At 40.9% G+C, this 12,234-nt stretch overlaps 1 long non-coding RNA gene across 3 annotated transcripts in view; it reads left to right on the forward strand.

The window, feature by feature from the left end:
- The window catches only part of LOC122555623, a 34,860-nt gene that overhangs the window by 16,380 nt on the left and 6,246 nt on the right, over positions 1-12,234 (forward strand). For 2 of the 3 annotated variants that reach the window (XR_006313330.1, XR_006313332.1), the window contains exon 4: positions 6,943-7,032. This is a non-coding gene — a long non-coding RNA (uncharacterized LOC122555623). Of the gene's footprint in view, positions 1-6,942; positions 7,033-11,888; positions 12,019-12,234 lie in introns of all 3 variants that reach the window. The other variant, XR_006313331.1, reaches the window with a different exon arrangement.

Consider the following 12,234-nt stretch of genomic DNA (forward strand, 5'->3'; position numbering starts at 1 on the left):
AATCCAAAGTAGACAAGCAGGAGGCTGGAAGAACACAGCAAGGCAGGCAGCATCAGGTGGTAGAGAAGTCGCCATTTCGGGTGTAACCCTTCTTCAGGACTGGGGGTGGGTGTAAGGGGGGATACAGATAAAGGGGGTGGTGGGAGCAGGATGGTGAAGTGGGGATAGGTCAAGACAGGTAAAGGGTATGACCTAATTGGTCAATGGGAGGAATGAATCTGGTTGGTGGCTAGAAGGAAGGGTTGATGAGAGGAATGAAAAGAAGGAGGAGGGATTAGGAAAGAAGTTGGGTGATGGGGAGGGAGACAATTTGAAATTGGAGAACTCAATGTTGAGTCTTCTGTGCTGTAGGCAGCCCAGTTGGAAAATAAGATGTTATTCCTCCAATTTGCAGTCTGATTCGCTGTGGCAATAGAGGAGGCTGTGGATGGTCATGTCGGAAAGGAAGTGGGAAGGGGAATTAAAACAGGTGGTGACTAGGAGGTCAGGTCAGCCCCTGCAGGCTCGGCTGAGATGCTTGGTGAGCCATTCCCTTAGTTTATGTTTGGTCTCCCCAATGTAGAAAAGACCACATCGGGAGCATCTGATGCAGTTAACTAGGTTGGAAGAGAGGCAGATGAATCTCTGTCTCAACTGGGAGGACTGTTTGGGGCCCTGGGTGGAGGTGAGGAGGGTGCTGTGCCGACTTGTCTGAAAGTGCAGTCATAGGTAGACAAGGCAGAGAAGAAGGCTTTTGGCACATTGGCCTTCATCAGCCAGGACATTAAGTATAGAAGTTAGGAAGTTATGATGCAGTTATACAGGACATTGGTGGAGCCGCACTTGGAGTATTGGGTTCTGTTTTGGTCACCTTGCTATAAGAAAGATGCAATTAAGTTGAAAAGTGTGCAGAAGACATTTACAAGGGTGTTGCCAGGACAATGGTCTGAGTTACAGGGAGAGGTTAAATAAGCTAGGGCTTTTTTCTTTAGAGTGTAGAAGACTGAGGGGGATCTTATAGAAGAGTATAAGATCACGAGAGGCATGGAGAAGGTGCATGCACTTAGTCTTTTTCCCAGGGTTAGGGAATCAAGGACGAGAGGGCATCAGTTTGAGGTGAGAGGGGAAAGAGTAAAGGGGAACCTGAGGAGCAATGTTTTTACACAGAGGGTAGGACGCATATGGAATGAGCTGCTAGCGGAAGTTGTTGACGTGGGTACATTAACAACATTTAAAAGGCATTTGGACAAATACATGGATAGGAAAGATTTAGAAGATGGGTCAAGGGCAGGGAAATGGGATTACTGTGGATGGACATTTTGGTCAGCGTGGACCAGTTTGGGCTGGAGGGCCTGTCTCCGTGCTGAGGGCTCTATGATTGCCTGAAAACCTGTCCAGTTTAGTTGAGAACATGTGTGATACAGAGTTGAATCTTATGATATTTTGGCAGAATATCAATTTCATTGAGTTCCAAGGAGTGTTTTGTTGCATGAAGCCAAACAAATTTTCTCATGCAACCACCCCAATGCTTGATTTGTCCAGCTGGGTTGCCTCTTAGCTAAGCAAGTGAGTTAATTCAAGCAATATCCATCTTCTGCAGAATCTCTGCTACCTCTCATTGCAGTGAGCGTCCTGAAACTCATGCAAGGTCAATGCAACTTTGTAATTCTACACTCGGCAGGCCACAGGCTCGTATCAAATCTTCATTTGTAAGATAATGCTCTAATCTATTAATTTCTTTATTCATGCCTTTCTATTTCAGTCCTGGAGCATTTACCAGTGACACTCAGAAACTCTTGCATTGCACTAATGCTTAGTTAAAAATCACACAACACCAGGTTATAGTCCAACAGGTTTAGTTGGAGGCACACTAGCTTTCGGAGCGACGCTCCTTCATCAGGTGATAGTGGAGGGCTCGATCGTAACACAGAATTTATAGCAAAAATTTGCAGTGTGATGTAACTGAAATTATACATTGAAAACTTGATTGTCTGTTAAGCCTTTCATCTGTTAGAATACAGTGATAGTTTCACTTCTTTCATGCGTAAATCACAAAACCTTTTTTTAAAAGTTGCATTCTTGGGTTAGCCCCAAGGTGTTGAAGGTGTTAGCCCCCTGTGTTCTCTGTCTATGACCTGATGTTTAGTTTGAGCTCAGAGCTCAAACACTGCATGAATTTATGTAAAACTCTGTTATCTCACTTTTTAGATTAGAATCAATCTAAACATCGTGGCATAGACAGAGAACACAGGGGGCTAACATCTTCAACATATGGTCTAGCTCACCCGAGAATGCAACTTTTAAAAAAAGGTTTTGTGATTTACACATGAATGAAGTGAAACTATCACTGTATTCTAACAGATGAAAGGCTTAACAGACAATCAATTTTTCAATGTATAATTTCAGTTACATCACACTGTAAATTTTTGCTATAAATTCTGTGTTACGATCGAGCCCTCCACTATCACCTGATGAAGGAGCGTCGCTCCAAAAGCTAGTGTATTTCCAATTAAACCTGTTGGACTATAACCAGGTGTTGTGTGATTTTTAACTTTGTACACCCCAGTCCAACACCGGCATCTCCAAAACATGGTTTTTAAGTGGTTTTTCTGTTGTAAGCCTGAATTTGATTGCTTCTAGATCCTGTTGTAGACAAGCAGGAGCTGCTTATAATTATAGGAGAAGATTTGATTTGAGGTTGAGATGATAGGTCTCTCCTAAATTATTTTCATTTCCTTCTTTCTCTTGTCATATGCTCACTCATTCACTGCTGACACTTTAGCATAATATGCTATATCTTGTTAAGTCAGTTTCAGGACAAGGGCTGTCTTATCGCTAATGTTTCAAAGTGAACTCTGTTCCCCTTACTCTTCGGAAAATGCAATGTCAGAGTCCAACGGTCACATCAACCAAACATTTTACAACATACAACATCATTCAGTGGCAGTCTTCATTCAATAATGAAGTACTTTAAAAAATCACAAGTGAACTTAAAGGAAACACAATCTGTTGGCTATGGAGTTAGCCCAAAAACTCCAATGTCGATTCAGTCCAAGGATTTAGGATGCCTAGCGTCTAGGTATAAACCTGGTTTGATATCATTGTCAATAGTTTGTGTCATCATTAAGTAGACCATACAATTTCCCTAATTTAAAAACAAGAGCACAATTGTGATGAAGAGATGTCCCTTCCTGTGATTCTATTATATGATCACAGAGTGCTGGAAAACCCCAAGTATTTCTTAACATCAATAAATTTATGTAAAAATCAGTGCCATAGTCAGCCTTGGGTGCAATGTCACAGATTCATTCAGGATTAATTTTGAATTGTACTTCACATCAAACATTAAGAATACCTCAGAGTCCAAAAATGCGAAAGCTTATGTCCAATATAAACAAATGCTATGGGTGCCAAACTCATATTGAGAGCTCATAAACTGGGCCAAATGCATTGATCCTTAAAATTTGGAAAGCTTTTGATTTCATTTTAAAATTTATTCCCTGGAATTCTCTGCTTTGATGTCTGTTGGACTATGCAAAATCAGGAAGTGTCTCTTTATTGAATAATCCTGACAGGTTCCCAGGGGAGGTAGGAAAAGTCTTAAAAATTTTGGAAAATCCTTTGGAGCTTGTTACTCATACAGATACTACATCCTGCAAATGGTGCAGGTGTACTGATTCATTACTGAAAATCCCGTCTGAGGCGAAAGGATATTCTCGCCTATGAATCTTCTCTCTGTCAGGCTACAAGGTCTCTGATTGGGTGGACTTAGTTAGTGGTAGAAAGATTCTACCCAAACAAAGCCTTCCAAAAAATGGCAGGATTTGCCGAGTAATTTTCAACACTTCTATAATATTCCAATCAGACTTACTGCTAGAATATGCTGGAAGAGGTAAAGATTTTCAGCCTTGTTGCATTTAGGCTTTTATTTCATAATTATTGATGAAGCAGTTTTAATTTCATGGCAATGATGTAAAATTTAATTTGCTGTAGAATTGATTATCTTTGTTGCTGAGGTTGAACACTACAAGAGCTGTGTTTTAAGGACATTAAATGAAAAGTGCAGTGGAATTTGCTATATATGAGCCAATTATAATAGATGTGAGGATTCTGGGGAGGACAGAATTAAGCTCAGCTTTGTTACCTTTGAGGACAAGTAGCCTGTCAGCACTCATTATCTAGGCTAACATACGAAATAGGAAAGTGCATAAAATAGCGAGAAGCTGCTAACATCCGTTGATGCGTACAGTAGCTCAAGCACAGTTGTGTTTGATCTATAAGTAAGTACTGATCCGACAGACTGTAGTTAAATTCAATGTAATGCTTGATGGGCTTTGGCTGCCAACTTTCATAAGTGGGTCCTTTTCAACTTAATGTTATTCAAACGAGTTGCCATCAAAAAAGTCGAACGATTCCTAACTTGAAATCCAATGACGAGAGAGTGCAATTCTTGAAATAAATCAGCTGTTGGAGAGATTATAATACAATGTGCCATTAACATGTCAGATTTAGCATTAGGGCATCACAAGTAAATGTTAATACAATAAAAATTACATAATGCCATCAGGAATAAAGGATACGCTTTGTTCAAAAGTGGTAACTTGTTTTTGGGTTACCTTTTGTACAAATAGATTTTCATAATTATTGAGAGGGCTGATGCTGAAGCCATTCATTATTCACAAGGACCACCATTTGAATGAGTGCGTCTGGAATAGCAACAGCTTGTTAGTTACTTGAAAATTGAGCTGCTGTGAAAGAGAAATGAATGTGCACTCAAGCTGCTGTGAATTAAATTCACTCTCAAAAGAACCAGTGGGGAAGTTATAAATAAATGCAGAAGCAGAGTGCTATTGTGAAGGTTATTGACTTGGCATGAAGAGAAGTCACTGCAGGACACAAATTAAAATGCTTGTTGGCTAAGACAGAGAGCCACAAAAACTGGACCCTTGCAAACTGTGAGCTCACAGGGATTGCTATTGAAGATCAAAAAAAATAGGCTGGTTCAGGACAAAACGGATAGTCGATTTCTAAAGAACACAATGGAACTTAGACCACACAGCAGCTTTTTTCTTGTATAGGTTGCTTATAGAGAATTTTTTTCTGGCGTTCTATTGATGCAATGGACTTGTACATCTTCCTCAATATAAATCATTTTCTTGTAGCCTGCTTACGTATTCTTGAGAAAAGACATTTGATCCTTCAATGTACTTTCCTTCTCTCTCAAATGTGGGAATGGGTACCATGGGTCACGATCATGATTGCCAGAAGCTTTTTATTATCCCTCTTAATTGGATATTTTTTCACATATGAACCAAGGCAGTGAGTGTCAGCAGCTAATCAGCTGTGGAAAGCAATGGGTTAGACTGAATCTCTGCATTTCACTGTTAACACAAGCACATTCCTACATCTGTTGATGGGCACAGAGACTAATTGCAGCACACCTTCCATTGCACATCAGCAAACATCACAAATTACAACACAAAGCCCTGAGTTCAACTCTCGCCTTCTACAGAGGTGTATTATTACATATCTGAGCAAGTGGATTAAAAAACATTGGAGCATTGTGACAGTTGTCTTGGTGTGATAAGAGCTATGGACATGTTGTTTGGTGAGACAAGATAGGAGCTCATGTGACTTAATCTCATGGCCTTGGATTTGAGTACCATGTTGGGTGCTATTATTTTTAAGCAAGTGCTGTGGCTCAACTATTAGCACTTTGGCCTCTGAAGTGGAAGATTGTAAATTCAGGTCCCAGTTAACTAAGTCGAACACTGTAATACAGGGCTGTACTGGTTAACGGTGCCATTGAAAGGAGTGGTGATTGTATCCTTATCTCTAGGCCAGAAAATGTGGGTTCTGGAGATTGAGCTGTAACAGATCTGAACAAGTTAATTAATGTAAACAATTCTCTGCATTGTTGTGGTTAAAAGAGGACATAAATTAACAAGGAATTGAAAATGGACCATTCTTTTATCCATTGCATAGAATCAGACTTGCCAGTGTAATTATCTTGTGAATTGTTAAAGCAATAAAGAATTTTGCAGAACTATCCTTCATAGCTTAAAGGTGGTTGTGCGGTAGAAATTATGTGGCAGCTGTTTAATTGGTGCTAAATAAGGTCAATGATCATCAGCTTCAGAGAGGATCCTCCTGTGTCCAATCAGAGCTGGGCATATGTCTTACTGGCATGGATGATTTCTCATTCAGCTTAACTGAAACAAACATTAGCATTAGGACCTCTTGTGGCACTGTGGTATTATTCCTATCCCTGGACCAAGAGAGCTGGATTTAAGTCTCACCTACTCCAGAGGTGTGTAATAACATCTCTGAGCAGGTTGAGTAGAAATATAGGTTTATTAAGAACAACAAACAAACATGAGCATTCATACACTTGTAAATGGGGTCATAATGTCAGTCCACTGTGTTAAATTAATAGGCTCCAGCCCATGCTAAAGATGCTGCAGTGGCTGTTGAGGCCCAAAAGGTGACTGCCACTAAAAGCCAGTCCTTATAAACCATGCTGCAGGGAAAGAATGCCATAACTGGCTTGCTCCTTCTCTCAGCAATCCAGCTCTCACGATGGGTGCTACCTTGCAGTTAGTCCCTGATTCTTTCTCCCTTCATCATCACACTCCCTGCGCCCTGAACTTGGTTGAGATCGGTTGGCATTGCAGTGCAAAATCTAACTCTTGAGTGTCAGCACGCTCAAAAATAACTGACAATTGCATAGCACCTTTCACATGGTAATATGATCTAAGTGTGGCCATTGGCCAGAATCTCAGCATTATTACTGTGCAGAAGAAGGCCATTTAGCCCATTCTGTCTCCACTGGGCTCTCTGACTATTATAACCTCAGCCAAACTCTTGCTCTTTCCCTGCAATGCTGCACATTGTTTCCAATTAAATAGTGAACTAATAGCCACTTGAATGCCTCAATTGACCCTGCTTCCATTGCACTTCCAGGAGGTGTCAGTGAAAGGATAGCTAGAGGCAAATCAAATCTCCATCCCTTCATCCCAATGCTGGAACAAAAGAGAACCTACTACTGTGTCAGTAAGTATTGTTCCTATTTCTACAATAACCTTCCATATGTCTGCTCCTCAGGAGATTACCAGTTTTAGTTTTGTGCTGTGGATTTCTACTTGCTAGGAATTTAATTCAGGCCACCCAAATTTGATGTAAAATTTTCCCTGCTATCAGACAGCCTTTATTCCATTAACTTGAGGAATTTGAATCCATATCCCAAACATAAAATAACAATGTTACCCTAGCATACAACAATGTTACCCCAGCATATAACAATGTTACCCTAGCATATAACAATGTTACTCTAGCATAGATCTCATTCTGCTGACATAATTCTTCAAAATAAACTAAGTGGGCAATATCTGGAACATATCTTGTATATGCTGTTACAAATTAATCAATCTTAAAGCCCACTAACAGTGGACTAAGCTTCAGATTGATGACAACGCAGTAGCAAAACAATGCAGATCTTATCTTATAGCTTTAAATTAAGGGGGGGTTGGTATAGGTTCTTTACTCAGCGAGTCATGAGTTCATGGAATGCCCTGCCAGTAGCAGTGGTGGACTCTCCCTCATTATGGGCATTTAAGCGGGCATTGGATAGGCATATGGAGGATAGTGGGCTAGTGTAGGTTAGGTGGGCTTGGATCGGCGCAACATCGAGGGCCGAAGGGCCTGTACTGCGCTGTATTCTTCTATGTTCTATGTTCTATGTTATCGAAAGAACTATAAGATGCAAACTGCAATATTGATAATCATTTGCTAGTGATAACACAAGAGGCTAGAGTGAACAAAAGGACAAAACAGAAGGATGAGCAAATGACTGTTGCGCCATGGTACAGGGAGCCAGTCAAGGTGAGGGAGAAAGTAGAAATGTGGTAGTGAAAGGAACAGTATAGTTAGGGGAAAGATATTGTTCTCTGCAGCAATGACTGGGAGTGCTGAAGACTGTTGTCTGCTTGGTCCCAGTATTAAGGATATTTCCTTAGGACTGGAGAAGAACTTGGAATGGGAGGGGATGGATCCAGCTGTCTTCATCCTCATTGATACCAATGAAACTAGGGAAACTAGAGTCATAGAGTCATAGAGATGTACAGCACGGAAACAGACCCATCGCTCCAACTCATCCATGCTGACCAGATAGCCCAACCCAATCTATTCCCACCTGCCAGCTCCCGGCCCATATCACTCCAAACTCTTCCTATTCATATATCCATCCAGATGCCTTTTTTTAATAATATATTTTTATTAAGAAAAAATAGATTTTTAAATATTGCAACAAATACAAAACAATGCAATTCAAAACAGTACAAAAATAGCACAAAACTAAACCCAAATAATAAAAAAGAAATTCCCCAACCTACCCTCCTATACGAGTGTATAAACATATATAGAGAAGTATAAAATTTAAAAAAAAACTAAACTAGCTATTTAACTAACTAAATAAATACCTAACAACAAACAAATAAATAGTAATAACTCAGCCCGGCCAAACAAAGCACTCACACATTCACAGTTCCTCCTCCCTGGATATTGGACTCATGAAACACAATCATTACGGCTATATAAAAGCCCTTGTTAGTGTGGCAGATAAATCTGTGTCCAGGTATTTCAAAAAGGGTTGCCATGTCTTGTAAAAATTCTCAGTTTTGTGGTGTACCATATTTGTAAGAAAATTCAGGGGAATATGCTCCATAACAATCTTCCGCCAACCCGACAGGCCAGGGGGGATTTCAGATATCCAACCTAGCAAGATATTCTTCCTTGCACAGAATGTAAGAATATTGAAAAGTTTTGCCTTATGCGAGTCTGCAGGAAATACAATGGGTAGGCCCAAAGGAGCAAAATAGGGTCCTTCTCCACCCCTACACCTAAAATCCTCTCCATTGCACCCACTACAGGGCTCCAATATGTTTGAAGCCTGTCACAAGACCAAAGACAATGGGTAAGAGTGCCTGTGCAGACCTTGCACTTGGGCCATGCTGAAGATACCCCTGGTTTAAATTTTGACAAATGGTCTGGGGCTAAGTGGACAGTGCAGAATCTTCAACTGTAAAGCATGGGTCCTATTGCAAATTGATATCTTCCTTGCATTCTCCCAAATATCCTCCCATGCCTCTGAAGAAATTTCAATACCCAGCTCTCTCCCTCAAATAAATCACCCATGCAAGATATACCCCTAGCTGCCCAACATTTAAATCCTGAATCTATCATACCTAGTTGAAAACTCGGCAGACCCACTAAAGGTGTAAATAAAGATGTTTTGTCAATATTACCTTCCCTCTGCCAAATTGCCCTCCATGCTTTAACAGTATTGATGACTATTGGATTATGGCAATATTCCCTAACTGTCCTCACTTTGTCCAAAAACAGCAAACTGGTAAGGGGGCATCTTGCCTGGAAGACTTTGATATCTAGCCATATTGAAAGTGGGTCCCCACAAGCCCAATCACTTACATAGGTCAAAAGCGAGCTTAATTGGTAATTTTTAATGTCCAGATGGTCTACTCCCCCCAATCTGTGAGGCAACTGCAGTTGGCTAATTTAATGAGGGGCCGTTTGCAGTGCCAGACAAAGGAGCTGAACCATCCAGATGCCTTTTAAATGTTGTAATTGTACCAGCCTCCACCACTTCCTCTGGCAGCTCATTCCGTACACATACCACCCTCTATGTGAAAACGTTGCCCCGCAGGTCCCTTTTATATCTTTCCTCTCTCACCCTAAACCTATGTTCCTCTAGTTCTGGACTCCCCTGTCCCCGGGAAAATACTTTGTCTATTTATCCTATCCATGCCGCTCATGATTTTGTAAACCTCTACAAGGTCACCCCTCAGCCTCCGGCGCTCCAGCGAAAACAGCCCCAGCCTGTTCAGCCTCTCCCTATAGCTCAAATCCTCCAACCCCGGCAACATCCTTATAAATGTTTTCTGAATCCTTTCAAGTTTCACAACATCCTTCCAATAAGAAGGAGACCAGAATTGCACGCAATATTCCAAAGGTGGTCTAACCAATGATTTTACTGCTCCTCGGATGCTGCCTGAACTGCTGTGCTCTTCCAGCACCACTAATCCAGAATCTGGTTTCCAGCATCTGTAGTCATTGTTTTACCTAACCAATGTCCTGTACAGCCGCAACAAAAACTGATAAGTTACCTGGATCTGATGGATTGCATCCTAGGATATGAAAGAAAGTAGCTGCAGAGATAGTGGATGAACTGGCAGTAATCTTCCAGAAATCCTTAGATCCTGTGAAAGTGCTCGAGGATTTTAAAAAACGGGCAACATAACACCTTTATTTAAAACCAAAAGGAGACCAAAAAAACCTATAACCATAGATCAGTTACCTTAACATCTCTTACTGGCAAAAAATTAAAGCCTATAATAAAGGATGAGGGCCTTTACTTCAAAGTGAACAGTTTGGTCACATTATCTAAGGAAAGATGTAACAGCCTTGGAGACAGTCCAGAGAGATTTCACCTTAACTGATCCTGGGTATGAAGAGATTGCCTTATGAGGAGAGGTTGAGCATGTTGGACCTATACTCTTTGGAGTTTAGAAGTATGAGAGGAGTCCTTATTGAAACATATAAGGTTCTCTGGGGGCCTTGAGAGGATAAATGCTGAGAGGTTGTATCCCCTTGTGGGTGAGTCTCGATCCAGAATAAGAAGTTGCACTTTTAAGTTAGAGATGAGGAAGAATTTCTTCTCTAAAAGAGTAGTGAAGCTGTGGAATTCTTTATTGCAGAGGGTTGTCGAGGCTGGGCCATTAAGTATGTTCAAGGCTGATGGAGACTGAATTTTAATCAATAAGGGAATCAAGGTCAATAGGGAAAAGTCTGGAAAATAGAATTGAGGATTATCAGATCAACCATGATTTCATTGAATGCGAGAGCAGACATGATGACCAAATAGCTTACTTCTGCTCTTACATCTTAAAAGCCACATTTAATCAACTTTTTAGCCAAGTTTTAACATAAACAGTGAGCTAGGGTTAGATATACTGGTACTCTATCAGAATCATTCATATCAAACAAAAAAGTCCACTCACCATGATTATTCAACATCTAATAGAGATGGTTACAAGAGAGAGGTTTGATGGATACAAAGCTGAGTGATGCTTTTTTCAAACTTTGATATGCCGATGACATTCTCTGGCTTGCTGACTCAGCAGAGGAGTTAAAGGATTTGATGGACCATCTTGACCAAGAAATACCAGAAAAAGCCTCCTGATCAACATCAACAAGAAACAAGATGATGGAAATAGAAGGAAAGAACTACATGATTCTGGTTACTGGATAGCAATACAGTTTTGGCAGTCCTATAAAGATGGCAGTAAAATGTGCCATTCGGTCAGATACCAGCCCCATTCCTGGTGCATGATTGAATGGGCACAATGCCTCTAGAATGTCCATTAACTGAGTGCCACATAATTGCAGTCAGCCAGCTGTGTCTCCTTCAATCAGCAACACCCCCAGCATCAGAGTTTACCGTTGAAACAATGTCACCCGAATTACAGTCAACCCTATGAACTCAGTCATGGAGATCAAGCATGCCATATAAAATGTTCTATCTGTTAAAAATAATCAATGGAATTCCTACAGGTACAGTACTTTCTGCAGTCAAAGCTCTGTTCATTCGAAGACTTTAATATATTGTGTTGCTATAGCAGTAAGGTAAATTGCCTTGCTGCAAGAACTAATAGTTAACTTCAATAAAGCACTCCCTCACTGTCGGCTTCCATTAAGGGAGCAACACTATGAACAGGCTTTGAAACATTTAAATTGGCATTCCATTGAATAGGTCCTGGCCCAAATTTCTTTGAAGATTCTTGTATATGTACCAGTTTACAGATAATTTCTCAAACTATCCTGATTTTAATTACAAGTGGGGTTTCGGTGGATGGGTAACAAAGGAAGATTGAAAAACGACACCTGCTCCAAAAATGTGTCCTGGACTGCTGTTCAACTGCTGAATTTAATTTAAGTCCTGCTAGCACTCCTGTGTCTGGCCAAGAGGTAAGGGGGAAAGTGACAGAAAACCCAGTCTAGTCATCTCCGCAGCTACACTGGCACCACCTCCCACCTTTTCTTCCGCTACATCGATGACTGTATCGGCGCTGCCTCGTGCTCCCACGAGGAGGTTGAACAGTTCATCCATTTTACCAACACCTTCCACCCCGACCTCAAATTTACCTGGACCATCTCAGACTCCTCCCTCCCCTTCCTAGACCT

The sequence above is a fragment of the Chiloscyllium plagiosum genome, chromosome 1, assembly GCF_004010195.1.
Source record: "Chiloscyllium plagiosum isolate BGI_BamShark_2017 chromosome 1, ASM401019v2, whole genome shotgun sequence".
NCBI lineage: Eukaryota > Metazoa > Chordata > Chondrichthyes > Orectolobiformes > Hemiscylliidae > Chiloscyllium > Chiloscyllium plagiosum.